The 15,100-nt window shown below is 38.9% G+C and overlaps 1 protein-coding gene and 1 long non-coding RNA gene across 3 annotated transcripts in view; one reads left to right on the plus strand and one right to left on the minus strand.

Moving 5' to 3' along the window:
• Nucleotides 213-15,100, plus strand: part of ZNF800 (zinc finger protein 800) — a 29,549-nt gene continuing 14,661 nt past the window's right edge. The window contains exons 1-2 of one of the 2 annotated variants that reach the window (XM_021384765.1): nucleotides 213-307; nucleotides 9,178-9,226. The gene's annotated coding sequence lies outside the window, so the exon portion shown is untranslated. Of the gene's footprint in view, nucleotides 308-5,261; nucleotides 9,227-15,100 lie in introns of those variants that run through there. The other variant, XM_021384766.1, reaches the window with a different exon arrangement.
• LOC110392519 lies at nucleotides 5,241-15,089 on the minus strand. Its single transcript, XR_002434445.1, has 2 exons — nucleotides 13,287-15,089; nucleotides 5,241-9,995 (listed from the first exon to the last, which is right to left on the minus strand). It is a non-coding gene; the product is annotated as an uncharacterized LOC110392519 (long non-coding RNA).

Genomic DNA, 15,100 nt, shown 5'->3' on the forward strand with positions numbered 1-15,100 from the left:
AGAATGTGCCATCACTGCAGTGCTGTGCCATCATGGCTGTTCTGCGCCATCATGGAGGGGTCATGTCATCATGGTGGTGCTGTGCCATCACAGAGGCTCTGTGTCATCATGGTAGTGGTGTGCCATTGTGTTGGTGCCCTGCAATTATGGCAGCCATGCCATCACAATGGTTCTGGGCCATCCCTGAGGTGCCATGTCATCACAGATGTTCCATGCCGTCATGGTGGTTTGTGTCATGCCACCATGAGTTGGGGCTCCACTGCTCCGTGTTGGGCATTCACTGTTGGCATCACCACCACTGGCAGCTGTGAGTGCAGGGGATGAAGAAGTGCATTTGAACAGTTGTCACCTCTGCTCATAGCCTTATTCTGTAGGCCTTACCTTATTGTATAAATGCTTCCAACAGCTTGCACTATATTTAAAGCACAAACTACTTCTCCCCTGAGAAAGATTAAGCAAAAGATTTCAGTGACCTGAGCTTTTAGCCAACATAGAACATATTTCCTAGGAGAAAATACTAAATAAGGTGATTGTATCTATCTTAATATAACATGCTCAATTGTTATATAACTGGATTTTAAAAATAAATAAGTAAAAGGAAATTTGAGATTGTCCTTATAAAACTAAGAAGAGATCACCACTGACTGTTTGAAAAATGAGCCAGGGGAATATGATAAAATACAGGAAATAAGACTAAGCAGTGACTGGCAAGCCAATGGAAATGATTATGGATGTGAGGAACAGTAGCTGAGTATTTAAATAAAATTATAGGCAGTGTGGGAAATGGTGAGAGATGGAATGAGGAATAAAATAAAAATACACAAAGATGGCATGCATTGCTGGATGCCAGCATTCAGTTAAAATTATATCAATTTACCACATCAAACAATCCAGTCCTCAAATGCCTGAAAAGACAGGACTCTAAGGGATGCTGAACGCTGATGTAGCCCACTGACCTCTGTAAATCAGAGTGATCAGTACTCAAACTTTAAAGATCTAGATCTAACAGATGTCCTTAAAAATCTAGGAAGATAGAAATTCTACAATTTCCTAGCAATTCACACCAGTGTTAGGAGTGTTGTTAAAAAGTCCTCCCTACAGTCTAGTCTAAATCTTGTATGAAACAGTTTAAGCTTTCTACATTCTTCTCACTCAGTAGATGACCAATGACCTTGTAAACAAATTTTCTTCCTTCTTTGATGCTGCCTTTTAAAAGTTGGAAATTTCCTGTCTAAATAAAAGGTCCATAATTTCTTTTATGTTTCTGATAAGTCAAATGTTTTTGACACTTTTTGTACTTGCAGATTTATTCTGTACCATCTTGAAAATGCAATAACAAAACCTGGCCAGTTTTTTAGCTAAGGATTTACCAGTTGAGCTGAGCAGAAATACTCCCTCGCATTCATGTTTATGCGTCAGCACTTGATGCTTTTGATTTTCTGGAGATGCATGACATTGCTGAGTCTTGTTCTGCTTGTCATTCACTATACCCTCAAGATACTTTCCTGTAGAATTCCCATCTAGCAAATCGTTTGCAATACTGTATTTGTGCATTTCATAGGAACCTCTGTCCTTTCACGCTAGACTGAAAGAACCAGGTTCACAACAGAAGCCAGTACATGAAAATTTCAGGAAGAACATGATAAGTGATCCTTCCTCTACTGTATCTTCTCAGCTCAAGAGCTCCCCAGACTGAAGGCCATCATGATTTACAGCCACAAATGTACTCTTTTGCATCCTTTTATACATCACTTTTGGAACATATTTGTACTTTTTTAATTATTATTTTTCCTGTGGCAGTGAGGCCTATAACTTAGGTGCATATTATATTAAAGTCTGTTGTGTTTAATTTGCTGCCTGATAATTTCTTGAAGGGTCTGAAAGTATTTTTTTTTTTTTTGTGAAGTTACAAATATTCAATAAGCGATTCATCTTATTCAAACTATTTACAATTTAGTAGACCCATATCATATACTTCTCCACCATCTCTTCTCCAAGCTTAGAAATACTTGATCTCTTGTACTGAAGCTGTCATTCATCTGAATGACTGACTCCTCTTTGCAGTTTTTTTAAAAATTCTGTAACATATCTTCTGAAAAGATATGAGTAGAACTGTATCAAGTGTTCAAAAGGAGGTTTGAGAGGAGCTAGTATAGTATATACATATAATGAGATTTTATTTTGTTCTCTCTTTTCCTCATAATTTCTAATATTCTTTTTATCAGTTATTTTTCACCATTAATAGTTTCAGATCGCTTTCTGAAAAATCATAGAATCATAGAATGGCCTGGGTTGAAAAGGACCTCAAAGATCATCGAGTTTCAACCCCCCTTGCTGAGTGCAGTGTTGCCAACCACTAGACCAGGCTGCCCAGAGCCACGTCCAGCCTGGCCTTGAATGCCTCCAGGGACGGGGCATCCACAACCTCCTTGGGCAACCTGTTCCAGTGCGTCACCACCCTCTGAGTGAAAAACTTCCTCCTAATATCTAACCTAAACCTCCCCTGTCTCAGTTTAAAACCATTCCCCCTTGTCCTATTGATATCCACCCTCATGAACAATCGTTCCCCCTCCTGTTTATATGCTCTCTTCAAGTATTGGAAGGCCACAATGAGGTCTCCCTGGAGCCTTCTCTTCTCCAAACTAAACAAGCCCAGTTCCCTCAACCTTTCCTCATAAGAGAGGTACTCCAACCCTCTGATCATCTTGTTGGCCCTCCTCTGGACCTGTTCCAAGAGCTCCCCGTCTTTCTTGTGCTGGGGCCCCAGGGCTGGACGCAGTACTCCAGATGGGGCCTGACAAGAGCTGAGTAGAGAGGTACAATCACCTCCCTCTCCCTGCTGGCCACTCCTCTTTTAATGCAGCCCAGAACATAGTTGGCCTTCTGGGCTGCCAGCGCACACTGCTGGCTCATGTCCAGCTTCTCGTCCATCAGAACCCCCAAGTCCCTCTCTGCAGGGCTGCTCTTGAGGAGATCTTCCCCCAGTTTGTATAAATACCTGGGATTGCCCTGGACCAAGTGCAGCACCTTGCATTTGGCCTTGTTAAACCTCATTAGGTTCTCGTGGGCCCACTTCTCCAGCCTGTCCAGGTCCCTCTGGATGGCTTCCCTTCCTTCCAATGTATTGACTGCACTGCTCAGCTTGGTGTCATCTGCAAACTTGCTGAGGGTGCACTTGATTCCATCATCTGTGTCACTGATAAGGATGTTGAAGAGCACCGGTCCCAGGACTGAGCCTTGGGAGACACCACTCATGACCGGCCTCCACCCTGACATAGAACCATTAATCACAACCCTTTGGCTGCGACCAGACAACCAGTTCTTAATCCACCGACCAGTCCATCCTTCAAATCCATACCTCTCCAATTTGGAGAGGATGTGGTGAGGGAAAAATAATGGATATCACAGTGAGCCACCCTATCATGTATCTATAATTAGGGTACTTTTACATACATGTACATACATTAGGGTACTTTGACATACTTGTCAAAAATCTTGACAAGTATAATACCATGCAATTTTTTTTTTCTTGTCAGTTGTTTTTATTGAAAAGTCTTTCACTATGTTGAGATCCCTCTGGATTTCCTTGCAGTCAGCTTTACATTTGTTTAGTTTGCATAATATTTTATCACCACAAAATTCTGTCCTTTTGTAACTCGCCCCTTTTCCATATGGTTATGAATGCTGGCTCAGATTCTGAGGTGTCCGTGGGTAATATCTTCTCATTGTAAAATCTGCTAATTGAACCTTACTCTTCGTTTTCTATCTTATGTTTGACAGAGTAAATTCTTTAAGAGCCTTTGTATGAATCTCTGTGAAAAACATATCAATTAGGTGACATTTATCTTATAAACTCCTCCAGAGATATCTAATAGATTTGTGAGGTAGGAGTCCTCAACAGAACTTCTGCTGATTCCTTGCCAGTACATTATAGTTAATATAATTAATTACATAGAATACTTAATTATGTAGAAGAAAAGCTGATTGAAAATATCAATCAGATTTATGGGCTAGTAGTACTCAGAATTTCTCCTGGAGTCTCTTTTAAGCTTGATGTTACGTTTGTCACCGACCTTTGGCCTTAGAGATTGATTTAAACCATAGGTTACATATCACAGAATTATTGCTCAGCAGTTTCATATTTGCATTTCTTTGCAACTCTGGTATGATTACTATCCATCCTGTCCTTGTAATTTACTATAGTGAATTTTATTAGTTTGTCCTTTTATTAATATTTTAATGGAGATATGCCCTCAGATTCACCACTTGTGAAGAATTGCATTAAGAATTGCCCTGACCTTCTCTTTAATGAAAATTGATGCAAGTAATTTAGCATTTTCTGATGTAGTTTATCTATCTTGAGAGCTGCTGGTAATCAATGATCAGTTTCACTGATGGTCTGGTGAGCTGCTTCTTTCTGATGTGGCTAAAAAAGTTTTGAGCATTTAGGGCTTCTTCAAAACGGGTTTTTGGACTAGTCTGTGATTTTACACTTAAGATCACTTAGACCCTCGTGCTTTTTTTCCTCTTTTGGACATGATTACTATTTTCAGATGCTTATTTCTGTATTTTAGTATCTTCCCTTGCAATTTAGTAACGCTATTTTGTTGCTTTTAAATGCTTCTGATATCCTCTTAACTGAGGGTATTCAATGACTCTTGGCCTATACCGTGATGTTACATAAAGTCTCCATCCCAAAGTAAACTTTTTTTATTCCAACTTTTCATTTCCTTTTCCAAATGTGAATGTTACTGTTGAAAAAGTTTAATCTCCTTTTGTCTGTACCTTTACCATCACAAGATGGGCCATTCATAATTGCTTCTTGATTGCTGGGAACCTTAATCTCACTACAGCAAGTAATTGAAGTCTCTCATTATTATCATTTTTGCCTTGTTAATGTTTTTAGCCTTTTGCGGTAAGTGTCAACACTCTGGTAATCTGATAGATTGCAGCTTTAATATCACACATCTCCTATTTATAATATAGTTCACAGAGATTTGTGTATACATAAACACTGATACCATCTTCACCTTGTTACCCTTTACTATAAATGCAGGCTTGCTACCCACACAGTATCTGTTCTTACCAGAGCAGTATTTCCCATTGCCAAAATAACAATGTCCTCTTTTTGTAGACTATTCTTTCAATTCACCAAACTCATTTAAAACTCTCTTTTTGTTCCTCTGTTCTTATAGATCCTTCAGCATGAAATCTTTGACAAATTTAACATATACACCAAGTTTTGAGTTAAAATATTTAATGGCATTGGACCAGGATAGAATCTTAAAATAGTTCTCTACTTTGACAGTAAATCATTGATATACTTCTTTTCCAGTCACTGTAGTTTGCATATAAATGAGGATACCACATAAGAAAACATGAAAAGCCTTCCTGAAATCTTGTTAGATTCTGCTTCTCTTTTCTCAAGTCCTATTAATCATTAAGAAGGAAATTAGATAACTTGTCACAACTTGTACTTGGCAGGTACATGTTGTCTTTCACATATTCCTCCTATCTTCTAAATGCTTAATAATACTGTCTTCCATTACTTGCTTCAGTATTTGGAATAACTGGGGGTAAACAGACAGGTTTTTTTAAATCTTGAGCTTCTCTTTTGCCGCCTTCTTTAAATATAAATAGTGTGTTTACTTTATTGCAACATTTGTGTCTTATATACAGGATGAGTTAACATCAGTGTTAAATGAATGGAATCTAACTACTCTTTTGCTGTGTAATGGCTCAGAGCTACTATAGCCCTCTATGGACTTTTGCTTGTTTCTTCGCTCATAGCTAACTGATAACACAAGCTGCCCGAGACCTCATCTCTGCTATATATTCTTTACCACAAAAATGGAGAGATACAACATACTTACCTGACTAGTGATAAGATCAAATACATTCAGTTTGGAGAACTATTCTCCAATATCTACATTGCTTAGTTCAGTATGATATATTAACCATGCAATGAGTTCAAGAAGATGTATTAAAAGTGAAGCGAATGACAGAGTTAATTTATCTGGGAGGCAGCTGGTATGCTGGTGGACAATTTATTTTGAGTGGCCAGTTAAACATCACATCCTAATTTATTGGTGAGGAAGTATTAGAAAAGTGTTCTGAGTGAATAAAATACAAAACCTTTTCTTTAACACATTTTTTAAAAAATTGGAAAAGCTGTGAGATAAGAAGACTTTGAGCACCAGTCATTATGTCCTCCTTCCTGGCCAAAATATCCTCTTATAAAATATCCTCTGCCAAAATATTCCCTGCCAGTCTCATTTCAGTTAAATTTCATTAGCCTGGAAGCTACACAGATACTGACAAAAAGCTAGAGAGAGAGACACAGTATGTTGGCATCAGAGCAGGTGAGCCCTGCTCATTATAAGGATTCACTTTGTGTTTGAGGTTTGATTCCTTGAGACTATTTGTCATTGCTGTCTGTTTCCAACATGAGCAGAGACTGCTGAAATTATGTTGCTTGACGTAACTGCCTGCTTCTCTTATTGCTGAATAATACTTCTGTCATCACTTCTAAATCTTCTGCTGCCTGATTTTTTAGTGTATATCTTTCTTATGCATTAATAGATTTTGAACACTGAACTAGAAACAGCCTTGTGACAATCCTTCCTGTCACATTTGTTTCACAATCTCTTTTGTCCAGGTTTGTGTTTTGCTTTGTACCTCCCAATTTGTACCTTTTGTTCACTGACATTGTCTTTATTTTAACAGAAGTGTCCTTTATTTTGGCCTCCTAGTCCAAATTAGACATGCCATGTACTACTATCCGAGAAGCCAATCTAAATTGCAGTGCAAATGCAAACTGTGTTTAGCTTTAATGTAGTGGCAATCAACTGTCTACTTGAATTAATTTCATCTCTTTTTCCTTTTTTATTGTTCTAGCCTCGTTTCTTCAGGAAGCAAGATTTACTCAGTTGTACTTTCTGTCATTCTGAGCCTTGCAATTTCTTTGGAACCTTCTTGAAAATTTCAGCCAATTTTGAGAGTGCTCAAGGTCTCAGTGTTACAACAAGCTGAATGGAGCCAAGCAGTCTCCCACTGAGGGCAGAGATGCATTTCAGCGCATTTATTTGGACATGTACTGGATACATAAAGGATACTGCTAAAATTCCTTCCAAAAGAGAAAATTCTGTTAACGCTTGTTCTCTCTTAGCCACATGTAGACTAGCTTATCCGTTACCCGTTACTGGTATTAATTAGGCAATGCACTCTCATTTTTCTTTCATGTCATCACGTAGTCATTTGTATCATTTGTAGTCCTTCTTTATATGAAACAGCATTTTTATGCTGATTGGGATAATTGTATTTAGCTAGTTCATATACTGGATTTCTACAAATTCTTGTCCTTTTGATTTTTGAAAGCATTGTTTCTGGAATTTGGTTGTTGTTGTTGTTGTTTTGTTTTCATGGTTTTTCCCTTGGCATCTTGAAGTGCTTCTATTTGTTGCTTGATGTTGAGTAACATCTTGCAAATTTGCTAATGAAATCAGAATTTCCCTAACAAAATTTAGAAGTTTGCTATTATCCTGCAATATACAACTTGATGTACTTAAGGATGCATACACTTCATGAATAAGCTCATGAAAGCTGTATTTTCCTGTTCAGTAGAAATAATCTTATTATTTATGGATTTGCCCTGATTAGACCAAGGGCCTGTATGCTTATGTTTATACTATATATTTCCTTTTACTGCAAATCCAGAGAAAATATTAAGCACACAACATAGTCTTATTCCAAGTCATAAAACCACAGGAAACTTGGCTTCATACATTCTACTGCTTGTTCACCGTTCCTTGACTTCTACCTCTTCCTACCCTTTTCTGTTATGCTTCTTGCTGTCTGTCTTTCTTGCATCAATTTTAAGCTACTGTATTCAAATATCTCTTTTCCAAATTTTTTCTCTCATAAATCTCTCTCATTTACATTTTCCTTCCTCAAAATACCTTCCAACTACGTTTCTCTCAATTTCATATTTCTCCAAGCTACTTTGCCTGCTTCCCACAGTCTTCCCACACTATATCTGATATATACACCTGATCTAGAGGAAAGTGTCCCCTGCCTAAAGCAGGGGAGTTGGAACTAGATGATCTTAAAGGTCCCTTCCAACCCAAACCGTTCTATGATTCTATATCCATAGGATTGCATGTGCATGTACACACACATAATATCTATGCACACAAAGAAAAACATTTTTTTTTCCATATCTGATTTTCTCTGCTACCTTTCTCTCACAGTCATGTTTAGGGATAAGATTAGGAATATATTTTTTTCATTGAAACAGTTCAGAATAATTATTTTTACTCTCCTCTCTCTTCTCTTGTCTGTATCTTTTGCTATCAGCCACAGAAGAAAGAGACAGATGTTAATGCTTTATACTGATTGCAAACCTCATTATATTCTTGTGTATGATAGTTTTTACATACACTACATGGTACAGGACATAACCACCTTGTGGTTCAACAAGCTGGACTAGGTCTACATTCTGCTTCATATTACTTACTCAGATGTATTTTCCTCCATTTCTTAGTCTACACTATAAATCATAGAATCATAGACCGGCTTGGGTTGGAAGGGACCTCAAGGATCATCAGGTTTCAACCTCCCTCAACACTGCCTCAGGCAGTGTTGCCAGCTGCTAGATCAAGTACTATATCAGGTTGCCCAGGGGCCCATCCAACCTGGCCTCAAACATTTCCAGGGATGGGGCATCCTTCTCGGGCCCTCTCTGGGCAACCTGTTCCAGCACTTCACCACTCTCTCAGTGAAAAAATTCCCCGACATCTAATCTAAATCTTCCCTCCGTTAGTTTAAAATAACTCCCCTTTGTCATATCACTATCTACCAGTGTAAGAAGTTTATTTCCCTCCTGTTTATAATCTCAATTTAAATACTGGAAGGCCACAATGAGGTCTCCCTGCAGCCTTCTCTTCTTCAGATTGAACAAGCCCAGCTCCTTCAGCCAGCCTTCACAGGAGAGGTGCTCCAACCCTCTGATCATTTTTGTAGCCTTCCTCTTCACCCTCTTAACTCTTAAAATATATATCTCAACTAAATTATTTATGGAAGTATGCATCTCACTGCATTGCATATATGTGTTTTCTATTAATCAGGTTAATCAAGGATGAGAACATGACTTAAATTAACTTTATGTTCCTTCTGTAGGAAGACTGTGCAGGGAAAAAATCACTGGACTGGATGAAAACTGAATGTGGTAAGAAGATGCAAATTCAGTTTATAATAGTGTAAGCAAGTCTTTCATGCTTCCTAATGTGTTTGAGAAGGTTAATTTCTTTTTGTGATGTTTGGTAAGTACTGTGAGAAGAATGCTTTTTTTCTTTCCAAGCTAGATAGGTAACAGTAAGTAAAAAGGGAACAAAAAGTAAAAAGGGAAGACTATTTATACAGAATTATGTCTTTTATGAAGAAGTCTATGTAAAACAGATCATTTTTAAGTTGAAAATCATGCTGTACCTACTAGAAATTCACGAGGAGGAAGTAAAAACAGTGGAACTTCGTGGAGAATGGAGGTAGGTTCCCAACAGGACACATGCCCAAGTCCTACTCAGAAACTATCCAAGCTTTGTCTTCAACGCAGTTATGCTTTTTTTCCTTATTTCTTGTGTGAAAGAGGATTACTGACCACAATGATCTGGATATTCAGAATGTCTTCAATGTCTGCTTCTTGTCCCCTGCAGTATACTGAAGCTTTTCTGCTCAGTTGTTTCCCGCTACATATATTTTTTTTCTTCCAAAGAGTGTTTACTTTGTATACCACTGAACTCTTCTGCCAGAAAGTATTGTCATAAGAAGGTGCAGCACTGAAATGGGAAACCTGGATTCCAATCATCATGCATCCCTGCTTGAATCTGAACCACGTGCGCATGCTTTCCAGGAATACACTGTAATCACAAGCTAAATAATTCTGGAATTCTTTCATGACTCCATGCGAAGTTGGATCACTGTGCAACCAGGAATCTAAGCTACAAAGGAAAAAACAAAAGAGGATGAATCTGTGATCAGATGATGACATGGGTCTCCTAGGGGAGAGATGCATTGCAAATTGTTCCATTTGCTAAACTTTATACCAGTGTGCCAGAAAGAACAGAAGGAAATTAGACCCCATGAGAGGTCTAGTTAATTATGAGTTTTACTAACTCTCTAAATAAATGAATTATGGGTAAGATAATATGCATAGCAGTTTATTTTTATCCCCAAAGGGTAATGAAGCTTTGTGTTAATTGGGGAACAGAGCATGCAGCTGCTTGTTAGACTGGAGTACATATTGATATGATTCAGACGGTCTAGAATATCTAGAATATATCTAGAATATCCATAAGTTTCTACCAAGGCTAAGGTATACGGGTAGTGTAAACTTTGCAATCCTGAAAATGTAGAATTGATGCAAATATAAATGAATTTAATTTTAGGATCTCGCCAAAAGCAGGAGCATATAAATATATGCAGTTTAAAACTGTGAATATTGCAAGCAAGTTGTATTCGAGCTATAAAATGTTATGGGGATAACTAGTTCATTTGTAGTGCATGAAAACTCTTAATGTACTTTTTCAAAGTGACTGATCCAAGACAAAGAGTTGTTTCAGTGATCCCAACTTTATCTGAAAGTCAACATGTCTGTGCTCTAAAGACTTGTTTATGCATTTCCCATTTAAGCATCACTGGATATAAATAAATAAACAGCATCAGGAATTGCAAGCAGATCTCAGTATTGTTTTCCCCTTCTCCAAGTTAATCGCATTCTCAATAGAATCAGCCTGTCTTTGTTAATCTCTTTTTAGCCCCCTAGCTCCTGCATTCCTGATTGAACTGTGCCTTGTGCTTAACAAAAGGGGCTCTAACTTGTAGTTTAGGATTTAGAAATCAAGGTCTTCTTCTTCCTTGGTGAATGTTCTACGCATCTGGCCATCACGGATGCCGAGACTCTAACAAAGGACCCTTAATGCGCCTGAACCAGTCTGAATTGCTCTCAGACTTCCATGTCTAAAATTTGTTTCATCTGGAGTTTATGAACAGTTCATCAAAGGATGCTAGCAGTAAGAACAGCACATGAAGCCACACCAAATCAGTAATACAAATGAAGAGCAATGTATTAAGGAATGCTGGAATATCAGTATATGCAGTAAAATATTTTACGACTGGGATCTGTGATACTGTTTGGCTAGTGCACATTATGTGGGAGATCCTTCAGAGTTTATGAACTCTACCTTCATCTCTGCAAAACTGAACTCTGCTCAGTGCAGTGTCACAGTGTTAGTTCATTCCAACATAGAATTACTTTCTTCTAGGGAAAGCTATTGTGGAGCTATGTGCTTCATCCAAAATACACCCAAATACGGAAAAAAAAATGGTGGTCATAGGATATGAGCAAAAGTTTCACTAATCCAATCTTACGGCTCTTGGATGTATAAGCAGATGGCAAGATATCTCAGCAGGTGTTGCTACCAGCCCTTTGGCAGAACAAAACCTCTCAGTGGACACTAAACCTACTTAAAAAACTATTTGAAATAATGCTTCAACATCCTCTACTAAAAAAAATATCTCCCTTGCTAGAATACTTCATTATACATCTTGGAAGCACAATCCAGTAACTAAGAGAAATTGCTCTGAATTTTGGATTTCTCAAAGCCATTAACCATAAGAGAAACAATTTTAAAAGAATTAGATCATCAAGTTGTAACAGAACTCTCAGATCTAAACATGTCCCCAGTTCCATATCATGTAAAAGACAATGAATAAACAGAGATGCTGTTTAAAAGCCTACTGGTTATGTTGAGAACATTGCTCAGAGGAGAAAAGCTCAAAAAACCCACTTAGTAACTTACTTTATGTCTAGAATTTACATGAAATGAATCAAGAGGATTTTCATCCTTCTCGTTGTTAAATGGAAGAGCTTCCTGTGCTTTTAACAATGAGTGGTTTAGCTGTGAAATATGAATGTTCTTTGGATACCATACACATTTTTAAAGATTCCCCCTTATGAATGACACAGCAGAACTACCAAAACCACAGAGAATGGCAGCCAGGACAGCTTCAATGCACAGGAATGTTAAATAAACCAGAACTCCCAGTCTGCATAACCGACAACTTAGCAGGGATAGAAGAAAATCTTAAGTGCAACGAAGGGCTGCTGACTGTGTTGTTAAGTAGGATATATGTGTTGGTCTTTTTTTCCCCACTGATTCTTACAAGAATATATTGTTAATAATTTCTGCAGGAACTCCTACAGGAAATAGTAGGCAACCAAATTATCAGGAAGCATACTTAACACATAAAGAAATCCACAAGTTCTAAATTTTGCAGAAATCATTGCCATAGGTTGTTTGGGATGCTAAAAGTGTATCGGTTCTTTCAGGAATAAATGGAAAAAATCATGATTGACAGGAGCTTTATTTGAGACTACAGTGGTCCAAATAAAAGTGCTGGTTTCCTCACAAACAGCAAATAAGTACAGAATTACTTGAGAATATCTGTTACAAATGTTGAGGACTTATGAACGGCACCAGACAAGTCAGAAAAGTGATCTGAATGTCATTTTGTTAGCTGAAGTATTAAGAGGGATGTTCAAGAGAAAATATAGCACTCATAACAGAATGTTTAGGCTGTCATTACCTGAGGCTCTGTCCCTTCAAGTTTGAAAAGCAAAAGTAGGCAAACCTGGAAAGTGCAATATAGCAGCAGCAACCTGGGGTGCTGCGGAAGGCAACATTAGTAACAAAGCTTATTCTGTCTAATTCTTTCTTTTGGTATGCTCGGCTATGTAACAGCTTGATGTAAGAAAGCCAGAGAAAAAAAGCAAAAGAGACTTAGCAGCTTGGACTGCCCTGTGGCTTAGCTGCCTAAGCGTACAGTGTCTGGGACATGTGCTCACAGACCTACCAAAACCTACACTGGTGCTTTATCAGGGACATTCACCTCTTAGCAGCATCTACAAAAACATTAAAAGGAAGTGTGTCAAACCCCAGCTCTGACTGGAGTGGATTCTTAACCTAGATATAGGCATTAATTGATTAGCAATAACTGTGCTACATTAATTAGTTAGCAATTAGCACAATCTTTTTATGACACAACATGTGTCATAAATGGTGAAACTCTTAAATCTCTAAGATTTATTTGCATGCAGGGGTATTAGTTTCAAATTTTAAAAGGAAAGAGTTCGCAATGTATCTGCTCTGAAATACTCTTCAGCTGGACAAGCCTTATAATTGATTTAATGTTACACCTAAATATTGCTTGTAACTTCCATAGATACTCACTTTTGAAGCTTACTTAATTCTTGTCATGGTGATTTCTTCTGGTAGCCAATTCCACAAGCCAGTTATGGATTGTGTGAAAAGTACTCACTGCTTAAAAATCTCCATTTTTTTAATGTGAATGCTTCATTTGCAGTTGGACTCGATGATCTTGAAGGTCTTTTCCAAACTGAGCAATGCTATGATTCTAGGATTTAAACAATGAAACTCGAATGTGAGTTCCCATTTCCCCTGTTCCATTGACAACTGCAGCAGTCTGTTGTTAAGCTCTCAACCTTGATCAGCAATTCTCATGCATAATGGCCAGTCACTGGCTGAAAGGGCTCCTCTGCAGGTATCCTCCTGGAGGCATCTTCTGCAGGGTAACGTGTAGGTACCTGCTCTGTGCTGGGAACTTACCTGTAACAGACGTTTCAGACAAGACTGGCTATCAGACTGATCAAAGCTTGGGTGTATTTGCTTGACAATTCTACTTGGTTATTTTATGAACTGTATAGTAAGTTAAAAGTAACAATGTACAAATGAGCATCTTCCAGCTAGGAACAAGTTGTAAGTATGACAGCTTCAAACAAGAAGATACACATTCATACCAGCGTGCAACACTGTTTTTTTTTTTTTTTTCCTGATCTTAAGATTAGGATACAAAATCATTAACCTGCATTTAGGACAAAACGTTCCTCCTGTTTCGACACTTGTAACCAGTGGCACTACAAGAATAGAAGATGCTCTTATTTTGAACCAGAGGTCCACCTCTCCTAGGAGGTGTGGGATGTTAATTCATGAAGTTCGTTCCTTCTTGGGCAAGTGCTGCTGTCAGCAGGCAGTTGTGCAGAAAGGAGCTGAGGGCTGTGTTCTTGGCACTTTGTTACCCGTGAGCTGTGCAGTTCTACCCAAGTGCGTTGTGCGTGGGCTGAACACAGCGACGTGGCTGGGTGGAGTTCAACCTTTTTCCTGTCTGCGTGAAAAAGCAGCAGAGCTCAGGATGTAGCTAAGCTCATCAAGATAAGAGCACTTCTGGATATACACCAAGACCATCTTGGAATGACTAGCGTGAAGGTTTCAGCTGCTGTCTGCTGGGATGCTACCTGACACGAGACTGCTCAAACTGTTCTCCGAAACGTAGGGTGCCTCAAGTTCATTAATCAAAGCCCAAACGGACTTCACAGGGTTTGAATTTTGCCTCCTGGTGCTTCAGAAACAGATGAGTTACCGTTGAAATAGATACCCACGTTTAATAAAAAGACTGCATTGCTTATACATGGTGGCTGGAGATGGCAAAAACTCCCAATGGCGGATTTGAGGAACAGTGTGAGCGAGGCACAGCACGGACAGCGGGATCGACTTAAAGCTTCGTCTGAAGCCATGAATCCCTTCTCCACTGTGAAGCAATGCTACCACAAGCCGAAGCCTGACTGATCATTTCCACGGCGGTACCATCCCTCAGTGATTTTCCCTCAGTAATGACGCGTCTATTTCTTGCATTTCCTTACAAATGCTTTTCCTAATATAACAGAAGGTTTTCATGATGAGGAAGAAGACTCGCTCGTCTGACAAACTTTTTCCTTTGGCAAAAGTCGATTACCACCATTCCAATCTCCTCTTGCCAAAGTTTGGATTGCACATCGCGGAAACCTCTCAGCGAATTACTCCGTCCTCCAGGCGTGGAAAACGACGATTCACCCCGCTTCGTGGCAAACTCTACCAGAACAACAGCTTTTTCAAACGACGCGGGCCAGGCTGCGACAGGGCAGCAGCACCACCCCGGGTGACGGCGGCTGCTCCCGCCGCCGTCCGAGCCGCGGCACGCCAGGGCACCG

The sequence above is a fragment of the Numida meleagris genome, chromosome 1, assembly GCF_002078875.1.
Source record: "Numida meleagris isolate 19003 breed g44 Domestic line chromosome 1, NumMel1.0, whole genome shotgun sequence".
Lineage (NCBI taxonomy): Eukaryota > Metazoa > Chordata > Aves > Galliformes > Numididae > Numida > Numida meleagris.